This window comes from Anas acuta, chromosome 11 (genome assembly GCF_963932015.1).
Source record: "Anas acuta chromosome 11, bAnaAcu1.1, whole genome shotgun sequence".
Lineage (NCBI taxonomy): Eukaryota > Metazoa > Chordata > Aves > Anseriformes > Anatidae > Anas > Anas acuta.
In genome coordinates, this window is record NC_088989.1 from 22,356,684 (window position 1) to 22,379,915 (window position 23,232).

General features: G+C 41.0%; 2 long non-coding RNA genes across 3 annotated transcripts in view; one reads left to right on the forward strand and one right to left on the reverse strand.

The window, feature by feature from the left end:
* The window catches only part of LOC137862363 (uncharacterized), a 30,033-nt gene extending 7,695 nt beyond the window's left edge, over window positions 1-22,338 (forward strand). Inside the window, exons 2-5 of one of the 2 annotated variants that reach the window (XR_011100208.1) lie at window positions 11,616-11,705; window positions 13,645-13,826; window positions 15,195-15,490; window positions 16,430-22,338. This is a non-coding gene — a long non-coding RNA (uncharacterized lncRNA). The remainder of the gene's footprint in view (window positions 1-11,615; window positions 11,706-13,644; window positions 13,827-15,194; window positions 15,491-16,429) is intronic. The other variant, XR_011100209.1, reaches the window with a different exon arrangement.
* Window positions 12,680-16,465, reverse strand: LOC137862364 (uncharacterized). The gene is made up of 3 exons (XR_011100210.1): window positions 16,349-16,465; window positions 15,456-15,628; window positions 12,680-13,044 (listed from the first exon to the last, which is right to left on the reverse strand). It is a non-coding gene; the product is annotated as an uncharacterized lncRNA (long non-coding RNA).
* Window positions 22,339-23,232: the final 894 nt, after the last annotated feature.

The window sequence follows — 23,232 nt, forward strand, 5'->3', positions numbered from 1 at the left end:
AACAGCTCCGTCATTTCAAGGACAGACTGCACTTGCATTGTCTGGAAAGACCTTGTCTAAAAGCTTTTTTTTTTTTTTTTTTTTAAGAATTAAAAAACGAAATGAGTCATTTACATCATCAAATTCTTCTTTCTACATGGTGCACACCAGCTCAAGATATTAGTAACAGCAATTAACTGAATGCCACTTTCATTCAGGTACTTCAATTATAAGAAGCTCAGAATAAATAATACTTCTTACTTCATTTTCAGCCTGAAGCTATCATTGATTACCTACCTTTAGAAAGCCACAAAAAGTAATGTTTCATGAACTGAGATAAGAAAACATACACATGTCAAAGATGTAAGCATCACCAAATCAGGCTAAGCAAGCTAGAACAACATGGGATCTATGAAGATTAATCACCAATACTTCCAGCCACATTTTACCACTAGAAGCAGTGTTTGTGACATTCCTACAGAGCTCACAGATCTGTAAGAAAAGGTGAGGTAAGGAACAGTCTGTCTGTCTTCACTTCACGTCAATGATGTCCTCATTGTATAAAGAAGTCAGATGGAACGGATAGCTAGACCGTGAGCTCTCCTCTCTGTTTGCTACAGTATCAGGATCTGAACTAGTGGAAAGATGATGACTCAGAAAAGCTTTCAAAAGTGGCTGAGATTATTCTGCAAAGGTGAAGACAAAAGTTACGGAGAAACAATACACAGGTAAGGGCAAGCAGGGTCAGTGGCTATTTCTGCATACAATCAAGTTATCCTAAAGGCAGAGACAAACCATTAAAACTGAATTTCTCTCTGTTTTACTCTGCTTCCACACCAGGCTAGCACTGAACCAGAGCCTTGATAACAACTCATATTAAAACAGAGATTACATACATCAGATTATTGCCCGAAGGTAATGTTAATGAATTCTCCCCTCCATATAATTTTCCAATAGTGGAATAAATATAATAAAGTCTTACATTGCAGTAGATTGAAAAAAAATAATCTCAGTCTACTGTATCTTGGCTGAATTCTGCTTCTACTTATCACAAATGCAGGTTAAAAAACAATGAAAGAAACACAATGGCGGGGGTCTGGTAAGCAGATACAAACAGACATATGCAATAGTGTTTCTTTACAAAATTTATTTTGGCGATAATGAGACACAAGGATATGAAGAAAATAGCAAGTGAGTCTGCACAGTGCAGACGCTGTAGGCCTGATGACTGTCTCAACTGCACCAGGTCCCCACAAAGTCCCATTTAATCTTGCTTTGCTCATAACATATCTTTAGCAAGAGGAATAACCATTTCAGTACTGATGGTATTCAGATACTCTAATACACATTAGGATGAAATTCTCAGTAGTATGCAAGGGCCTCAGTCAGTCTATACCGAACTAAGATTAGAGTAAAAAGGTTGAGAAACAATCAATTCCCAAAATACAGTCTAACTTAGGTTATTTTCTAAAGCCCATATATTTACCTGTCGCTACTAGTTGATCTTACCACTCCCTGCTTGGGATCTGACTGTCTTCGAGGAGCCTTTTTTTGCTTCTGTGCACCTTCTGTCTTGGGAATAGGTTCATGCAAAAGGACTCAATAAAGGAATAAAAGTCTTAATACTCTCAAAAGGAAATAAAACATTCACAAAAAACATTGTGATCTCTCTTGATGGTTTTCATTACTAACTAAAAAGTTCGTAGCTGGCTTAGAATACGGTTACAATAGAATCATCATAGAATGGCTTGTGTTAGAAGGGATCTTAAAGATCATCTAACTCCAACCCCCCTGCCATAGATAGGGACGCCACCCACTAGATCAGGTTGGCCAAAGCCCCATCCAGCCTTGCCTTGAACCCCTCCAGGTATGGGGCATCGACTTTTGGTAACACGTTCCAGTGCCTCGCTACCCTTACAGTGAAGCATTTCCTCCTAGTCTAGTCTAAACCTATCTTCTTTTAGTTTAAGACCACTTTCCACATCCTATCATTATCTACCCGAGTAAAGAGTCCTTCTCCATCTTTTTTACAAGATTCCTTTAATTATTGAAAGGTCACAGTGAGGTCCTCCCTGTAACCTTCTCTCCTCCAGGCTGAACAGTCGCAGCTCTCTCAGCCTTTCTTCATAGGAGAGGTGCTCCAGTCCTCTGATCATCTTTGTAGCCCCGCCTCTGTACTCACACTAACAGGTCCAAATCTTTCTTGTGCTGGGGGTCCAGACCTGGATGCAGTACTCCAAGTGAGGCCTCAGAAGGGCGGAGTAGAGGGGGGACAATAATCCCCTCCCTTAACTGGCTGGCCACTTGTCGTGGTTTAACCCGGCCAGCAGCTAAACACCACACAGCCGTTCGCTCACCTTCCCCCTCCCTCTCTGGGACAGGGGAGAGAAATGGAAAGTGAAGCCCATGAGTTCAGATAAAGACAACAGGTTTGATTGGGCAGGTCCAGCTCGGTTGGTAGATCCCCTAGTATTGACTAACCAGGTGGCCTTTGCCAAATGCGTATCCCAATTTTGAATGTCCCAGCACCCATTGCTTTCAATGTAGTCTTTAACAGTCCATTGTATCGTTCAATTTTCCCGGAGGCTGGTGCATGATAGGGGATGTGATATACCCACTCAATACCATGCTCTTTGGCCCAAGTGTCTATAAGGTTGTTTCGGAAGTGAGTCCCATTGTCTGACTCTATTCTTTCTGGGGTGCCATGTTGCCGTAGGACTTGCTTTTCCAGGCCCAGGATGGTGTTTCGGGCGGTGGCATGAGGCACAGGATATGTTTCCAGCCATCCGGTGGTTGCTTCCACCATGGTTAAGTACATGGCGTTTGCCATTGCGAGTTTGAGGGAGTGTGATGTAATCAATCTGCCAGGTCTCTCCATATTTATATTTCAGCCATCGTCCTCCATACCGAAGAGGCTTTGACCATTTGGCTTGCTTGATTGCAGCACACGTTTCACAGTCATGAATAACCTGTGCTATGGCATCCATGGTCAGGTCCACCCCTCGATCACGAGCCTATCTGTATGTTGCATCTCTACCTTGATGGCCTGAGGTGTCATGGGCCCATCGGGCTATAAATAATTCACCTTTATGTTGCCAATCCAGGTCCACCTGAGCTACTTCAATCTTAGCAGCCTGATCCACCTGCTGGTTGTTTTGATGTTCTTCAGTAGCCCGATTCTTGGGCAAATGAGCATCTACGTGGCATACCTTTACAGCCAGGTTCTCTACCCGAGCAGCAATATCTTGCCACAATGCAGCAGCCCAGATGGGTTTGCCCTTGCGCTGCCAGTTGTTTTGCTTCCATTGCTGTAACCATCCCCACAGGGCATTTGCTACCATCCATGAATCAGTGTAGAGATAGAGAACTGGCCATTTTTCTCATTCAGCAATGTCTAAAGCCAGCTGAATGGCCTTCACTTCTGCAAACTGACTCGATTCACCTTCTCCTTCAGCAGCTTCTGCAACTCGTCGCGTAGGACTCCATACAGCAGCCTTCCATCTCCGATGCTTCCCCACAATATGACAGAACCCATCAGTGAACAGGGCATATTTCTTTTCATTCTCTGGTAACTGGTTGTACAGTGGGGCTTCTTCAGCACGACCCACCTCCTCCTCTGATGATATCCCAAAGTATTTGCCTTCTGGCCAGTCCATAATCACTTCCAATATTCCTGGGCGACTGGGGTTTCCTATTCAAGCCCGCTGAGTAATCAATGCAACCAACTTGCTCCATGTAGCATCAGTTGCATGATGTGCAGAGGAGACCCTTCCTTTGAACATCCAGCCTAGTACTGGCAATCGGGGTGCTAGGAGGAGCTGCACTTCAATACCGACCACCTCCAAAGCAGATCGAACTCCTTTGTATGCTGCCAATATCTCCTTTTCAGTTGGAGTATACCGGGCCTCAGATCCTCTGTATCCCCAACTCCAAAACCCCAGGGGCTGACCTTGAGTTTCTCCAGGTTCTTTCTGCCAGAGGCTCCAGGTGGGGCCGTTCTCCCCGGCTGCAGTGTAGAGCACATTCTTTACATCTGGTCCTGTTCAAACTGGCCCAAGGGCTACTGCATGAACTATTTCCTGCTTGATTTGTTCAAAGGCTTGTCGTTGCTCCGGGCCCCATTCAAACTCATTCTTCTTATGGGTTACTTGGTAGAGCGGGTTTACAATCAGACTAATTTGGGATGTGCATTCTCCAAAACCCCACAACACCTAGGAAAGTCTGTGTTTCTTTTTTGCTAGTTGGTGGAGACATAGCTGTTATTTTGTTGATCACATCCATTGGGATTTGACGACGTCCATCTTGCCATTTTATTCCTAAAAACTGGATCTTTCGTGCAGGTCCTTTGACTTTATTTTGTTTTATGGCAAAACCGGCTTTCAGAAGGACTTGGACTATTTTCTTCCCTTTCTCGAAAACTTCCTCTGCTGTGTCACCCCACACAATAATGTCATCGATGTATTGCAGGTGTTCAGGAGCTTCCCCCTGCTCTAGCGCAGACTGGATCAGCCCATGGCAAATGGTAGGGCTGTGTTTCCACCCCTGGGGCAGCCGATTCCAAGTATATTGGACTCCCCTCCAAGTGAAAGCAAATTGTGGCCTGCACTCTGCTGCTAGAGGGATGGAGAAAAATGCATGAGCGATATCAATTGTGGCGTACCACTTGGCTGCCTTCGATTCAAGTTCGTACTGAAGTTCCAGCATGTCCGGCACTGCAGCACTCAGTGGTGGCGTGACTTCGTTCAGGCCATGATAGTCCACTGTTAGTCTCCACTCGCCATTAGACTTTCGCACTGGCCATATGGGACTATTGAAAGGTGAATGAGTCTTTCCGATCACTCCTTGGCTCTCCAATTGACGAATTAGCTTATGGATGGGAATCAGGGAGTCTCGGTTAGTGCGATATTGCCGCCGGTGCACAGTTGTGGTAGCAATTGGCACTTGCTGTTCTTTGACCCTCAGCAACCCCACAACAGAGGGGTCCTCTGAGAGACCAGGCAAGGTAGATAATTGTTTAATGCCCTCTGTCTCTAAGGCAGCTATACCAAAAGCCCACCGGAACCCTTTTGGGTCCTTGCAATATCCTCTTCTAAGATAGTCTATGCCAAGGATACATGGAGCATCCAGGCCAGTCACAATGTGGTGCTTTTCCCACTCATTCCCAGTCAGACTCACTTCAGCCTCCAATACAGTCAACTGCTGGGATCCCCCTGTCACTCCACAAATACAGATGGGCTCTGGTCCTTTATAGCTCGATGGCATTATAGTACATTGTGCACCAGTGTCTACTAAAGCCTTATACTTCTGTGCGTCTGACGTGCCAGGCCATCGAATCCACACAGTCCAATAAACTCAATTGTCCCTTTCCTCCCCCTGGCTGGAGGCAGGGCCCCCCTAATCCTGGTCAGAATCTTCTTCGTTTCTGTGTTTGAAGGACTGTCTGCTGGAAGTTGGAGCAGCAAACTTTTCGGAGAATCCCTTTTTCCTGATTGTTTTCTTTTGCAACTCACGTACCCGTGCCTCTAGGGTCGCGGTAGATTTTCCATCCCATTTTCTCATGTCCTCTCCATGGTCTCGTAAGTAAAACCACAGGGTGGCACGGGGTGAGTACCCACCATATCGTTTTCCTTGTGTGGGTGAACGCCTACCCCTGACAGCTGAGACACTGCTTTGTACAGGTGCGGAGGAGAATAATCTCTCTTCAAGTTGGTGAACCTTTTCAGAAAGTTTCTCCCAGGTGTTCTCTTTTGGTCGGTGGACACTGGTTGGTTCAGGTGGGGTGGAAGATAGATTCTCTTCAAGTTGGTGAACCTTTTCAGAAAGTTTCTCCACAGCTGAGACGCAGGCCTGTAAGGAAGAGGAGAGACTTTCTTCGTACTGCCGGAGTTGTTTAGCCACTTCATCCACTGTGGGTTCCTCATCCTCTTTCCAGGCCATTATTGCCAATGAGCTGGCATATGATGATGGTGCACTCCATACAAACTTCCGCCACATGGGTCGTGTACACCTGACTTCATCTGGATCTTTGGATGTTTGTCCGAGGTCTGGATCCTCATAAATCACTTCCCGTATGGCTAATTCCCTCAGGTACTGGATTCCTTTCTCCATAGTGGTCCACTTGCCTGGTAGACATAAAAGTTCTTCCTTGAAGGGATACCTTTCCCTCACAGCTGAGAGGAGACGCCTCCAGAGGCTGTTAGATTGTGCTCCATCTGCAATTGCTTTGTCAATGCCGGCGTCTTGAGCAAGGGATCCCAGCCACCTGGCTTCCCTGCCATCTAATTCCACACAATTGGCTCCAGAGTCCCAGCACCGGAGCAGCCAGGTGACAAGCTGCTCACCTATACAACGACCAAAATCTTTTCGCACATCTCGTAGCTTGTGCTCGTATAGGCTTCGGGTAGTTACTGTTGATCTTTCGGCATCCTCATCTTCCTCCTCCTGAATCCTTGATGGCCCAGCGTTGTCGTCGTCTCTATACCTAGATTTGGCAGAAGGCTCTCTGCGTTCTAAACAACCTGAATCTCTATACCATTTTTTCACCTTCTCTACAGGGGCAGCTTGCACTGCTACAGCTCATTTCTCTGACCCCGTTACAGGGTCTGCCACAGGGGTTGGAATACCCTCTGCAGGGTCAACTGCTACAGCTAATTTCTCTGACCCAGCCACAGGAGCTGGAGCAGCTGCAGGAGCTGGAGCGGCTGCAGGAACTGGAGCTGAGGTGGATGCAGGAGCTGGAGCTGGAGCGGCTGCAGGAGCAGCTGCAGAGTCCACCGTAGGGGTCACAGTGGCCGCTGGATCTGTCACAGGGCTTGGAGTGGCCGCAGGGTCTGTCACTAAGTTGATAGTATCAATGGCAGCTCGATAGGCATGAGCCAGGCCCCAGCACGTTACAATGATCTGTGTTACTTTGGAACTGCCAGAATCATGACACTTTTTTTCAAGCATTCTGCCAGTTTTTTAGGATTTTGCAGTTGTTCAGGGGTGAATTTCCAAAACAATGGGGGTGCCAACTGCTCTAGATGCCTGCCCATATCCTCCCACACTCCCTGCCACCCACAACTATACTGCCTCTGGGCAGATCTCCGGATGAACTTCCTAAGTAGTTGTTTAACTTTAAGCAGAATCTGAAGTGCATTCAGGAGGCAGAACAACAAGACTATGGTGGTCTGAGTATCCCAAGGATATTCAATATCTTGGAGAGCTATTGTAACAAGCTCGGAGGATAAGAGAGTGGTGAAGGAGGAAGGGAGAGTGATCAAGGAGGATACAGGGGTGGTGAAGGAGAAAGGGAGAGTAATCAAGTAAGAAAAAATATCTTCCTCTTTCCCCTCCACAGATTGACTCTCTAATGGAAAAAAACAATAGGTATAATTGCTAATAGTTTCCAAGATACAGTTTCCAAAGTACAGAGTCGACGATGTTACTGAGTACAAATACCAAGTTAGAGTCATGACCAGACATCTCATCGTCTCGTAAGCCATTGCTACGAGACAATGCAGTACCATAATGATCTGAGACCAGGGCCCGGAGAGGATAAACAACATGACAGAGAGCAAATACGGAAAATAATGTGCTATAATACTCAATTTGGAAAACAGGCACAGCAGAGTTGAGATTAAAGCAATCAGCATTATGAGAAGTGACTATTAAGCAGGTCTAATACTTACACCAATTTTAGTTTAACACCCTGTGGTCAGATCTGCTGTTATCTCAACCTTTCGGGCCCCATGTTGGGCACCAAAAAGACTGTCGTGGTTTAACCCGGCCGGCACCTAAACACCACGCAGCCGTTCGCTCCCCCTCCCCCACCCTGTCTGGGACAGGATGGAAAGTGAAGCCCGTGAGTTGAGATAAAGACAGTTTAATAAGACAGGAAAATAATAATAACAATAATAACAATAATAACAACAACAACAACAACAAATAATAATAATAATAACAATAACAATAACAATAATAATAATAATAATAATAATAATAATAATACAATGGTGATAATAGTACTACTACTACTAATATGTACAAACAAGTGATGCACAATGCAATTGCTCACCACCTGCTGACCGATGCCTAGCCTAACCCCGAGCAGTCCGGCCCCCTCCCCCCGGCTAGCCACCCCTATATATTGTTTAGCATGACGTCAGATGGTATGGAATACCCCTTTGGCTAGTTTGGGTCACCTGTCCTGGGTCTGTCCCCTCCCAGCTCTTACTGCACCCCCAGCCTGCCTGTTGGCAGGACAGAGCAAAAGGCTGAGATGTCCTTGGCTTGGTATAAGCACTGCTCTGCAACAATTAAAACATCAGGGTGTTATCAGCACTCTTCTCATCCCAAGCCAAAACACAGCATTCCACCAGCTACTAGGAAGAAAATTCTGTTCTAACTGAAACCAGGACACCACTCCTCTGTTGATACAGCCCAGGATGCAGTTGGCCTTTTGGCCTGCAAGTGCACGCTGCTGGTTCATGTCGAGCCTTTTGTCCACCAGAACTCCCAAGTCCTCCTCTGCAGGTCTGCTCTCAATGAGTGCTTCTCCTAGTCTGTCCTCATATCTGGGATTTCCCTGACCCAGGTGCAGCACCTTGCACTTGGACTTGTTGAACCTCATCAGGTTCACGTGGGCCCACTTCTCCAGCCTGGAACTTCACCTGAAATGCAGAAGGAAAAAAGAACATTACACTTTCATACCAGTATCAGTTCTAAATACTTCCAATGAAAAGTTATACAGAAAAGTTATAAACATTATGTGGGGTGCTTTTTAACCCAAGTAACAAAGATCTTCCTTGTACTCTACCTTTCACTATAAATAGGCTAGGAGGAGGAAGAAATACGTCCACATTTTGCAGACTGACAACTTGTCTTACTGAGAAAAAGCATATTGCCTGTCTTAAAAACTGAAATTCAGATTCCTTTCTCTTTTCCTCTTCTGTCAACAGTGCAGCAGCAGATTTAAATACATCTAAATGAACAAGATCTACATACATCTTGCATTATCTAGTTGGTGTTCGTTTCTCTATTATTTATCCCTGTAGATCGATTGTTGGTGAGACCATGTCACACCAAATTTACTGTGCATTTATTAACTTTAAATTTATTAACTCTTTTGAGACTAGAAATACTTCTTGCCTTTAGTTTTCATTAGTTTAATTAGCTATCGATAGTTTAGCTGTTCATAAATGAAAGGAATGGCATATGTGAAGTCTGAAAGTTTTCCCACAATTTTATACCTCTTTTTGCTTTATAGTCTTGGCCATATTGCCAAAGGCTCATTAAGGTAGTGAAGCTTAATTCTTCCCCTCCTACAGACATGATTTCTTCAAAACAGTGCTGCTGTGCATTCAGAAGAGATACTATGGGGCAAAAGCTCAGCCAGGTGTTTCAGATCTCTGGATAAGGTTTCCATCTTCCAGACTCAGCCATGAAAACAAAATCTTTTAACAGATTGATTTCATTTTACTAAAGATAATAATCAAAGCTTCAAGCAGCCTGGAAACCATGTTACCTTCTGAAGAAGAAAGAGGACATTCTGGTATTTCATAAGCCGTCGGTGCTTGAGGAGAACTTGAACTCGTTTCCTTAGAACTGCTATGAGATGATCCCCTTACTGCAGCAGTAGCTTTCAAATAAATATCTGACTGAAATCACAAAGAACTCATCATTAGTACAGCAAAACTTTCTTAAACACTTGCTGAAGAAGAGCTTAAATGTTTGTCCACTATGTTCTATTGCCACTGTTGCTGTATTGCTGCTAAGTTAACTACAGCTGGCCACAGAAAGGCTATCTCACTGTAAATGGGGAGAACTTCTGTGATGTTCAGAAGAGCATTTGCCCTGTAAATAATCAAATACTTCAGCTCTGCATTACTGCAAGCAATAAAGGACAGTTAGATCAATATTGATTCTCACTGTACTCACTACAAGCTAAGAGCACACAAATTAACAGTTAATGCAAATCAGAAAATGTGTCAGTTTTGGTTTGGTTTGGGCTTCAGCAACTCTTTATGTGAATTAGGTCCCAACACCTCACAAATAGTCAAACATGCTTTTCTCGTGTCTTACCGTTGATACTGCAAGCTGAAGCTCAGGCACAACTGCTGTGTGGACTAAGTTTCCACTCACCACTAATCGGATCTCAATGGAATCAGTAGTGAAGGCAAGGATAGAAGGGAAAGCACAGACTGCAATGAAACAAAAATTATTTTGCAAGGAAGAATGACTAATGTAAATGTTTCTCAGATGCTCCCTGAAAACAATTCTTGAGTATCTGACCTACTCTGGTATCTCCCTTTCCTATGACAAGATTTGTCAACTGTACTGATGGACATTCAGATACAAGCCTGAAGAAAACTTCACTCTCCATGCCTGGCAGAATATAAACTGAATGGAAAATAAAAAACAGAAAAAAAGAGAAAGGAAAAAAAAAAGTTTATCAGAGGAAAAACTTGGCCCCAAGGCTCCACTTATTAAAGATACCATATGCAGAATCGTAGCTGAAGTGGCATCATGAATGCAACACACTTAGAGAATCACAGAATCATCTAGGTTGGAAAAAACGTTCAAGTCCAACAATCAACCTGACCTACCAAGTTCCATCATTATGTCCCTTGGTGTTGCAGGAAGCACGGCTGAAAGCATGACAGATACCAGTAGAGTCAGATCATGCTCCATTTTATTGCTCGAATAGCCTAACTTTTATAGAGAACTTAACAGGGGTGGATAGTGTTTCACACAAAATTATTGGTCAGATAAAAAAACTACAAGAAAACAACCCCACCTGCAAGAAAACAACCCCTCTTGTGATTAGCAGTCACGTAGACCTTGTCCTTGAAGCCAGAGGCTGGTAACAATATTTTTCTAAATTCCTCAATTGGGCAATGTGGGAACACTGTCATGGGAACTTCTCATAGTTGCCCTGGTAGCTTGGTTTGCTCAGCTGCAGCAAGCCATGGGATTTTTGCTGTTTCAGAAAATCCTTCAACACCTTGGTGTTATGTCAACACCTCTCCAGGCATAGGGATTCCACCACTTCCCTGGGCAGTCCATTCTAATGGTTAACCACCCTCTCCATGAAGAAATTCTTATTTATAGGAATTTATTAACCCATATTTATTAAATTTTATTATATTAAAAATAGATGTATGTATGTTAAATTATTTTTATTTTTATATTTATTCTTATATATTCCTAGCACACATGCTGCAATTCCACCAACAGCCAAGTGCAAGCCTAAACAGTAATGAAAAAGGGTAAAAGAGGTATGTTCTTACCAACAGCATAAGGAACTTGATTCCAGCTAAAGTGAAAGTCGTAAGCCGATGACTGGACGAGTGGAGAACCTCCATTAAAAGGATACACCTTTCTATATTGGCAAACATATGTAACAAAAAAAGGAAAAAAAGAAACCTCCAATATCTTACAGCACAAATGACAAACACCAACATTAAAGGTAGATTTTACAGAAGTGTGGATAATACACAGATAAATATCAAACACTTATGTAGAAGTCCCTCTATATCTAAACAGACCATAAGGGAAACGTGCTTCCTTTGTGAATACATTTACAAGATAAAAATAGTAGTGCTACATTTTAATAACTTGTCAGATTTCACAAAGTAAGTATTGTTCTGTTTCAGCAATCATCAGCTCCTTACTTTGTCTATGGATGGAGGAATAGTTAAGAACATTTCTGAAAGTGATGTAAGCAGAGCTGTACCCCTCTGACTGTAAGAACTACCCTTCAAGCAGCTACATACTAGCACAGTTTGTGTTCTTTGAGGATTGTAATACCCATGGGATACTACAGATACCAAGATTTCATTAATCATATAACTTGTGAATCTACTACTTCTCTATTTTTAGGTAAAATCTCTTTTTTTTTTTTTCTTCTGTAATCGCTGTCCTTAAACTTAAACTAACTTTATATCCACAAGTGTTAAAAAAAGGTCTTGTTTGAAATCCAAACTTAGAACACTGTCAAATCATGTGTTTTCATACTTGTTCCATGATGATACTTTCATAATTGTAAAACTAGCACAAGACCATAAGAGGTTTCCCTGTGACAGGGCCCTACAAATAGGGATTCAAGTTGCTGCAACCCTGTGCAACAGGCGTTAGGACCTTAGGATCAACCAAGTTTGTTAGCTTTGGCTCTGTGACGAGCCTACTAGAGTAGGACTGATTCTGCACAGAAGTACAGGTTTGGGAATTCACACTACTCTGTCTCAGACCTTTTAGTTCTGAAGCAGTACTGAGTGAACCAGAACTAGGTAGGATTTGTTAAACTACCGAAACCAATGAGGCCTCACAGAGCATACAAAGATACGCTTTAGAGACTTTTTCTCTGTGGTACCAATCTAATGGCCAATGCTAGAATACGTAGATGTATTTATCCTGTTTCCATCAATGCTCTCTTTGGAAAGGCAAATAGGGCATGCCATCTGAAACAGAAAGTTGTGCTTTGTCCTTCAGCATCGCCTCATAAAGGACATTTCATACTCATAACTTTGATTTTCCTGAGGACTGAAAGCAAAACTACATGTGTACAGCACAGAAGAGCATATCCATACGAAATCCAAGGCCATTTTATAAAAAGAGATTAAGAGAATTACAATTTTAAAATGTGCCAGCACAAAGAAGTGTGCAGAAGGAAAGAAAGCACAATGACAGAATGGGAAAGCACAAAGAAGAAAAGGGGTGGAATACTAATTTGTACATGTCCTAGAAACACCCAGTGTGAGACTAGGCAAAGAATAAGATAGATCTGAAGAAACAGGACTTTTGTGAGTAAGATGGTAATGTCTGTCCAATTACACACACCACAATAAAACAGTACTTCCATTTCTAGTCCTTCTAATATGCACTTAAATTGAAAAAAAAAAAGTATTTTGAAATACTTTCCATGAAACACTGAAACTTTAAAATACAGATCTAAACTCCAATGAAGAAAGAATTACATGTTGAAATATTATCATTTCCAGCCTTCCCTAACTACTTACAGTTATAACATAACAGTAGGCCAGCTTCACCATCTTCATATACATCAATAGCTGCAACAAAATTTACCTGCAATGATAATAGGAAAGGGTAATGATCAGGCAGATAGGATACTGATGTTACTATGACCAGGTTTTGACTAAGAAGCAATCAAATCAGTTGGTGCACAATTACAGATAAAAGAAAAAAATATATATTTCTTTTTTGTGATTCATTTTCAGGATGCCGATAGGATGGAAATCAATTTCTTTTGTATTCAATGCCGTATTTCAGTAATGCATATTCAATTTTGTACCTTCAGTATAAATACATACCTACAGTATAAAATGATACAAACATACCTAACTTACTTGACAATATAAATTTTGGGAAACTGAGTTATTTCAGGGTAGCTTTGAATTAACATGCTATGCTAAAAATAGCAATTCTTTCCAAAAAGTGAAATCTAAAAAGCTTGACTGAAAATCATGACTAGCAGAAAGATCAAAAGTGTCAATTACTGGATCAAAACCACTAACAGGTACATTGATTGACGTGGATGTACTTCAAGAATTACTGAATAAGCTGAATTTAGAAACTGAGAACCACTGCTGGATAAACTAAAATGGTTTTTGCATAGCATAGGCTACTTATATTCTCATACTTTAATCCTGTCTTTGTCTTTTACAGTTAAATTAAAAGAAAAACAAGACACCCATGTATATAGTAGTATATACATTCAGAAAGGAGACCTCCCTGATGAAATACTTAAGACTGGATTAGACAAATGTCTCCTAGACCACATTATTTGCTACTTGGGCAGGGCTGGAGATTGATTTCATGAACTTCATGGCTTTCCTTTGTGCAATAAAGTAGGTGTTCTCTTGATTTAAGACAAATATAAGGCAAGAACTGTTAAACAGACCTGGAAGCTTATATATATCTATACAAAACACTTTTTGACCCATCCTTTGTAGCAACTGAAAGACATTTCTGCTTTGTGACCTGTGGAAATAATTTGGTAACCAATTTCAACAACACAAAAATCACTAGCACAGATCTAATTAACTTCCTGCTTTGTCTGTGTTCTCAAAGGAAATAAGGGTTACTGGGGAAGAGAACAGAGGGGGGCGATTCTTGACTGTCCACATTCTTTAATTGTATTTCCTTCTTAATCCAGATTAAAATATATTCCCATTGCTGTGGAGAATCTTAACACTGTATTGCCAATGCTAGGAGTACCAACCCTCTTCATCATCAAATCTGAATAAAAACACAGATGATTTAAAAAAAATCAACAAGAAGCATCAAATCAAAAGAGACGTCCCTTATACCATTATGAGCAGAGAAGTCAACAGAACACAAGAGTAACCCTGTAAAAGATTCTTCTTTTTTTTTAAATTACGCTTAAAGCTATACATTCACATCCATATTAAGAAATTATTGAAATTATTTGATTTTCAAAATGCTGAAGATCATTATCTTCCCAGCAACAGGAAACATTTGAACCCTTTTCCAAAAATCAGGATGTTTACTTAAATCCCAACCCTATGTCCCAGTTAGTAAGATACAGTTAATGTATTACTTGGCTGGGCAGCAGTTTAGAACTAAATGATATACGCAAATATTTCAGTTTTAGTACATGCAAATAGGCAAATCTGAATGAGATAATGGTGGCCAAAACCTGAAATTATTTTGCTGCAACCTCCTAAAGAATAAAACACTGAGACCATGAAGAAAAGACAAAAATCAAAATATTGACTAAGGAAGGAGAAAAAATGGCTTTGCATTTATACTGACAACAATATTCCAGAGCTTGAAACACAGGCTCTTTCCTAATATGTCATACCTTATAACTACCTCTCTTAGGAGTGATTATTATCACACATTCCAAAAGGAAAAAATGCCTCCGAGTACTCTAAAGTAGAAGTTAAAAAAAGTGAAAAGTAAAGGAGAAGAGAGGATCTCCGTAAATGCTGCTCCCAGGAGGTCAGCACAGCATGGACCTATTCTGCAAGAAAATAGTTTAAATGCTAGAAATTTACTTTGTTTGCTTCAACATGATGCAGTCTATAGGACTCCCCAATACTTTCATTAACTAAATCAAACTGATGCCGATATGCCACACAGATCATATCGTCACTGTCTCCAGTAGGTCCATCCACCAGTGTCATAACCACTGGAGGGTCAGAAAGGCGTATTTCCTATGAGATAAATAATAGTATTATTCTCTTTTTCAGGCTCTTAGTGTGAATATTGAATTACTCCATGAATTTACAAAGATGTAATCTAAGCAGAGAAGCATGATACAGAACAAGATGACAATTTAAGAAGTCTGAAATATTTCTTTGGCATATCAATGATGGATCTCCATCGTATTGCTTCTCATTTACATCTGTCTGGAGGTTCCAGACGATAAAATGCATGCTCTTTGCCTTTTTCCTCCACTAGCTGAGTGCTGCCCAGTCTGTAAAAGTGATTAGTGATTAGATTACACATACCCAGATGTACTGGAACTCGTCTACTGGAGATTCAGGTAATGACAGCAGAGAGCTGCTGGTTAAACTGTTGCATGGATTGTATTTCTTTGTGATGAGAAGTAGTTTGTTCCCAATAGCCACAACAATCCTCAGTTCACTGCCATGGTGAGTATTAATGGCATACAAATGGCATCCTAAGAAAAAAAACAATTTAGGTTGTAAGTATTTGGGGTAAAGACTGTTTTTTTTTTTTTTATTTTTTAATTTTTGTTCTGTATTTGTATGATGGTTAGTACAATGGGTATCTGATACCTGAGCACCACACAATTACAAACATCCCAACAGGATAATATTAAATTCTAGAAAAAGACAAGAGGCAGGAACTCTTTTGAAAACAATTTTCCCCCGTACTCCTTTTGCAAGTAAAAGAGTAAATATGTTTTTTTCTTTACTATTCTGCAGTTTCCAGCTTTCCAAGGAAGCTTGATGCTGAATATCAGAAAATGTTTACATCTACTAATATAATCTGCAATACCCAAACTATTCTAAGCATTACTAATTAAAAAAGATTTGCCATTGTTCTTCTACCTCACAGTGACCTTTATTTCAGTCTTACATCCATGCGTAATTTTTCTTACACCCCTCAATCCTGAAAGCAACATATCTGTTTTTCACCAGAGCTTTTCATCAGCAGTAATTGCCAAGTAACACGGTATTTTTTTTACCAAGTTCTCAAATGACAGGCTGGACTGTACCCTATGTTATTTTCACACATAAACTTAAAGTTTGAATTAACTGTCCAGGGATAAAACTAAAGGTGAATACCTACAACAGCCTCAAGGGAGCTAATAAACCCTGGCAACTACTGGCACAATACCACAGTGGACACTTTTAATACAAGATAATACAGCTACCTTTTGTTCTCTCCAATTTATTTTCTCTGCAGTCATATTTGCTTCTTATCATCTGCTTTGTTTCTGTATCTTTTTGGACAGCACTCAATCTGAAGACAAGGAGACGAGAGTCTTTTCCTGAAGATGGAGAAAGTCAGGAAACAGCAAATTAGAAAAAGACAGTGGTGGTTTGAAATTAATACTTCCAAAGAGATGAATCACCTAACAGACAGCATTGACATAAAAGCAAAGTTAAACAATTTTGCTTCTCTGAGTGTAAGCAGCAATGTGACAGGAAGACTGTTCGTGAACTCTATCTAGACTCTACAGTTCCAGTAAGCAACCCTTTCAGTTCACTAGCAGAGTTTCCCATCAGATGGAGCTGTGGCAATAAATAATAGGAGCCTCAAAACAGTGAAACCTACACTGCTAGGAGACGGTGAAAATACGACAGATACAAACTAAAGGCAAGAGAAGAAGGGTTAACTTTAAATTCTGGAACCATCCAGCCTAGCAGCTGATATCTGGATCCTTAACAGAGTCTGAAAACCTTTTGGATGCGGACTGGTTTTGCTTATCAGTTCTTCAAAGTTAGACAAGTTAGGTTCAAGGCATATTCCAACTGCAAAAATAGCACAGCATCCATCACCATGGCTAAATGTTTTTTTCCACAAAGATAGACATGAGTGGAATACACAACTCTGAAATTTAAAATAAATAAATAAATAAATGATACACTACTATTTGCAGTTGGAAATAAGCTATTGTTAAGAGTAGTTTCTTAACTAAAAGCCAAGTTTCTTAAAATGGAAGTAAAACAAGATTTTCTGACAAAAGTATACTCTCTTACTAGTCTAGCTGGTATAGCTGGAAACATAAGCACGCTTTCTTAATATACATGTATAGTCAGTGTGTATCCAACCATAAATACAAAAGCAAGATAACATGTGCTGCCTTCAATTCTGATAATAGATAAACATGAATCCAGCTTCTGGAACCTTTATGACCTTCTTTTCCTATAGAAAGTGTAAGAGAAAAGAAGATGCAATGTTTCCTTAAGTCCACCACAACTTGAAACACTGATCAACCAGCAAATTCTTACTGTCAACACCGATAAAAGGAAAATGAAATATATGCAATCTCTCTCTTTTCAAGAATGTACATACAAGAATGCGTGCTTCCATGAATGAGTTCATGGAGGAAGAATGGCAAGCAAAATTCACCCTTTTGAAAGGAAGGCTAGAAAACATAAGCTAAATCAAATGTTCAAGAACAGCGTTACTACTCATTAATTCAGCTCTGTCTCTTTGTCAGGTGTGTCCTATAGGATGCATCCTAGAGATTGCACTCCTCAATGCGTTCCTCTTTCAGGATACTCGTTGTTTTGCAAATATCCCAAATAACCCCACTGCGGTGTTACATCTGTGGCTGCTCATGAAACTGACTATCATCCAAGCTTTTCTTTGGTGTCGTTTTTTTTAAGAGAGTTTTTCTTCACCTCCTACAGACTTGATTATTCCAAGTGAAGGAGCTCTTCCTCCTTCCCCCTCACCATGTCTAAGTGTTTCACAAAATAAGTTGTAGCAAAAAAATAAACAAACATGTTTGGAGGACAAAGTGGATCCACTTCTATAACTCGTCTCTCATTACTAAGTCAAATTTAATTAACATTAGAAAAGAGAGCACTGCTACCAAAGCAATTTCTGCATCTGTCATTAATACCAGATGTATTGCTGGTGCCTGAAATACCCCCTTCTTTTGGTATGCTGACCTGAAAAATCTCAGTGATAGCATTATCTTCAGTTCTAGTTTCACTGTTAACATTTCCTCCCTCCCAGAAATGCAGAGGGTACTAGAAAGCAGTAGAAACAGGATTTTCTTCTGAAATGAGCTACCTTAAAGTGATCTCAAACCTGGTTGTTAGAACTGAGTGCTGGATAATACCACATTCTATAGGAACATTTTCATAACACAAACATCAGTCTTTCTGCTTGAGTCTTAAAATACCAGTTCTACATCGATGCACTTAAAGTACATCAGAAGGACACATTTAAAGTACATACAAAATTAACCTTTTAATATATTATTGTATCCTAAAAACCCATGTAGTCTTTAATACCAATTTGTACACCCAATATAAGATTGCTTTTACCCATCTAACATTTAACTAGACTAAGGCATAGTCTGAAAATAAAGGGCAATGATAACTTCCACTCCAGATCTCAGTTTCACTATGGTATACAAATACAAAACAAGAGGCAAGGATACTAGCAAGAACAAAAGACCTTTCTCTCCTCTAAATGATTCAGAAAGCACCCACAACAGCAGTCAAAAATCTCTTCAACTTTTTACACAAAAACTCTTTATCAAAATATGCTTGAAGCATCATGAATTGATGCCAGTAATGCCTAATCCTGTTACCTCAAAATGGCTTGTAATATCTCTCTCTTCAGGTTTAACCAATCATCACAGAGTTTTGACTATTAAATGCAATTATCTATTCTAGAAGTTTCATAAACTAAGCTTCAGATACAACTACCCTTTTCAGATCTTCAAAAATGTCACCCACCCGCCAGGTGTCTTCAGAGATGACTGCAAATGCCTCTCAGGTAATCTCAGCTGGTTCTGCAAGGGTTCCAGGATGAATTTCATCAGGTCCAGCCAAAATGGGCAACTCCCAATGGTATGAAAGGAACCACATTTTACCCTTAGCTTGGGTAAATGTCATTTCAGCTAATATTGAGCAAACAGACATAATGTGGTAAAAAACAATAAAACAACCAGATTTCTAATTATTTTATCTGTGTTACACATACAGATCCTGTTCTTGCACTGTGCGTATTCACTTCACAGACTTTTGGGTAAAAAGTACCTAACTGAAAAAGTGCATATTTTAGGGACATTTAATCCTTTTGAAAAGAGGGTAAAAAAAAATAAAAATAAAAATAAAAAATTGTTTGGACAGACGGGTTTTAAGTTTTTTTTTTTGTTTGTTTTTTGTTTTTTAATACCAGAATATTTAAGGGAATATAATCTATAGCACTAGAATGTGGTTACACATCACAGAACAAAAACCAGTAACACATTTGGTAGAACAGTGACAGCATAAGTAATTTCCTCCACGTTTTTGTACAACTGAACAAACACATTATTCAGCTAGGGAGATTTCCAGAGTGTTGAGTTCTAAGAGTAGCTGGAGACCAACTATATACTGGTGGATGACAAATCTGACATGAGCCAGTAATGTCTACCTTCAGCCCAGAAACTTAATCATATCCTGTGCTGCACAAAAAGAAGTGTGGCCTAGAAGGTCGAGGGAAGTGATACTCCCCCACTTCACACTGCCCCTGTAAGATACAACCTGGAGTACTGTGTTCAGCTCAGGTGCGCCCAGCACAAGAAGGACATGGACCTGTTAAAGTGGATCCAGAGAAGGGTCACAAAAATGATAAGAGGGCTGGAACACCTACAAGAAAGGCTGAGAAAGCTGTGTTCTTTTAACCTGGATAAAAGAAGGCTCTGAGGAGACGTTATTGTGGCCTTTCAATACTTAAAGGAGGCTTATAAGAAAGAGAGAGAGAGACATTTTACAAGGGCACGTAGTGACAGCACAAAGCGTAATAGTTTCAAACAGAAAGACGGTAGATTTAGCGAAGAATTTATTCCTTTTATCTAATCTATGAGAGTGGTGAGGCACTGGAACAGGTTGCCCAGAGAAGATGTGGATGTCCCATCTCCTGAAGTGTTCAAGGTCAGGCTGGATGAGGCTTTGGGCAACCTCATTACTGAAAGATGTACCTGACCATGGCAGGGAGGTCGGACTAAAAGGTCTTGAAAAGTTATTTCCAACCAAAACCATTGGATGATTCAATATGGCCAGTTTCAGGTTTGCTCTGAAGCATGATTCTGAGCATCTAGAGATTTTTTTCCACACCTTTTAGAAAAACAAGCAAACAAACAACAAACAGTACTTGTTGTATGCACTCCCTTATTCTAAATAAGACATCTAATGCACTTGCCACTGATAAAAACATGATTACCTCAAGACACTTACAAACCCTAAAGCCATAGGGCATGTACATAAGCAGCCCAGGGGAAATCAGCAAAGGGAAAGTAGTGGAAAGATCTGAAAAGGAGAACAATAAACTCAGAGCTCAAAAACCTAATTACAATAATTAAGAATAGCTATGTGATGTGACAAAAGGACAAAAGGTGATTATATAAATCTAGTGCTGTGGGAATTAAAATTCTACAGCATGCTTCCAAGTTAAAAAACAAAAACAACTCTTAAAGAAAAGCACCTAAGGCATTCCCTTCTACTGATATGTCTGCCAAATAAACAGTTAAACAGACATTCAAATAAGAACCAAATAACAAGGACCTTTCCTACTTTCGTCTGTTCGGGCAATCAAAAGATCCAGAGCTTCCAACACATGCATCTGCTTTATTTGGAGAGTTTTATCAAATACTTGAACTGATGGCTGACCATCTAAAAAAGAAAACACACATATTTCTTTAAAATTCTGCTAAAATTTGGTAGTAATGGTTCTGAACTATTTATTTCTAATAAAATAAGTCTTGTTTTTCTCATGAAAATGAAACATTCTGCACAAAGCTCGTATGTATGCTGCAGCATCATAACCAGTACTTATAGGAGTGTTTTATCATTGCCATGGATGAAATTATGCAACTGAAGCCTGAAAGGGACCTTTCTTTCAAAAGTCTGAAAATTTTCACTGATAATTAACTTCATTCCCTTAGTCCCAATGGTCTTATGTGGCACACAGAAGATAAGAGGTCAAACTAGTAAAAGCACTGCTATGGAAGAAACAGGCTTTCATCACCACATAAGCCTTGTGCTTCATGTTCATTAGTATCATCAAGGGCTAAAAAATCCAGACGCTCCTTGAGTTTGGGTTTGACTTCATAAATCTTTTCAGATGGCCACGATAACAGCATCTGAAATAACAAAACATTCAGAAATCTGCACGAAAATTGGCTCCAAATAAGAATTCTGATGCAGAGAAAAAATTTGCAGCTAGATTACATAAATGTAATAGATTCACTTGGATTGGTACTCTCCTTGCAGGTGAGGACTTACCAATTACCTAAACAGAGCTTATGAACATTTATTTTGAAGAAAATGGTCAGATACATAAATAATTGACACAAGAACACAGCATCATTTACTAACCATCAATTAACAAGATGCCAGCGTCTGTAGAAACCAGCAAGGACTGGCCCCAGGAATCTGAACAGACAACTTCATGAGGGCCTCAGAAGGGCAGAATAGAGGGAGACAATCCCCTCCCTTAACCTGCTGGCCATTCCTCTGTTGATGCAGCCCAGGATTCAGTTGGCATTCTGGCCTGCAACCATGCACTCCTAGCTCATTTCAAGCTTTTCATTCACCAGAACCTCCAAGCCCTTCTCTGCAGGACTGCTCTCAAAGAGTGCTTCTCCTAGTCCGTCTTCATGTCCAGGATTGACCCAAACCACGGAGGCCATGTTGGGTGCACGGAGCATGCCGGGAGATGCAGTTCTCGGGCACTGGACTTCCTGGAGGCCATGTTGGGTGCCCAGAGCATGTCGGGAGATACAGTTCTCCAGCATGGGCTTTCGGGCGGCCATGTTGGGTGCCTCTTTTGTTCAAAAACACTGCTGCAAAGCTCATGTAACCATCTCCTGATAAGTTGATAAACTAGTGTATCAACATCCTGCCTTCCTGTCTCACGCTGGGCCAAATAAAGAAAGAAGTTGAACCACAACGCCGAGGAAGACTACGGCCTTCATCTTCATGACCACCAGAGGGACAGAGACGACCCCCTACCAACAGTGCGTGCAGTCGCAGAATATACCAGGATGTGCTGCGTAATCCTGAAATTACCAAGATATAAAAAGGGACCCTGGGGGGGGTGAGGTGCTCGCCGTTGGCGGAGCTGAGACTCCCCGGCTGCCCAGCGCTGTTTTGCTTGCTGTTGCTTACTCAATAAATTCCTTTCTATTATTAATGCAATGCTCTCTGAGAATTAATTACGGGGGCAACTTATAACAAATTTGGTGCTGTGACTTGGATGAAGGCAAGTTGATTGAAAGACCTTCAGAGGGGTCGCCCCGCTGATTTCAGCGGCCTTCGCTTGGACTACTTTCATTCAAACCCTTCACCGACGAACCCAAGATTCGGCAGCAAGCAAATAAAGCCAGCAACCCCTAGTAATCTTTGTGCACGAAGACCGAACGAAGACTCGGGAGTGAGTAAGTATAGGCCGGTGATCCGTTCGGTTGGGGTTGGGTATCCTGGAGTGTAGCATTGTGAGACGTCCAATTGCGGACAAAGTGAGTGCGGACCCCTCGGTAGTGCGGTTCCCACATCCCGCGAGGGACTGGGCCATGAAAAGGGGGAAGCGATTTGTGTGTGTGTGTGTGAAGGCGCTCCAGAAGATGGGACAGAAGAAGAGTAAGCCTTCTGGTCCCATGGGCGGGGTAACGACAGATGTTAGGTTACCCCCTATTCCTCCAGATAGTGGAGGAATAATGGGATTAATTGGGATTAATGATCAAAAATTGGGATGATTCCCCTTTTAGGCAGGGAAGAAATAAAGTAAAAATGATACATTATTGCATTGAAGTTTGGGATGGTAAACAGATTCGAGGAGACCACCTTTACTGGCCTGTATTTGGGTCCTTTGATGATTGGGTTTGCCAGGCCCTAAATATTTATGTGAACTCAAAGGAACCCTTTAGTTTAGAAGAGAGTGAGTATGCACATTTGTGGATCAGTTCGGAAACTCAGACCAAATTATACCCTCTAAAAGAAAAAGGAGGGGACGGGAGGCATAAGAAAACCCGAGAATTAGAGATCCCAGCCCCACCGCCTCCCTATGTTTCACCAATCCCACCTGCAG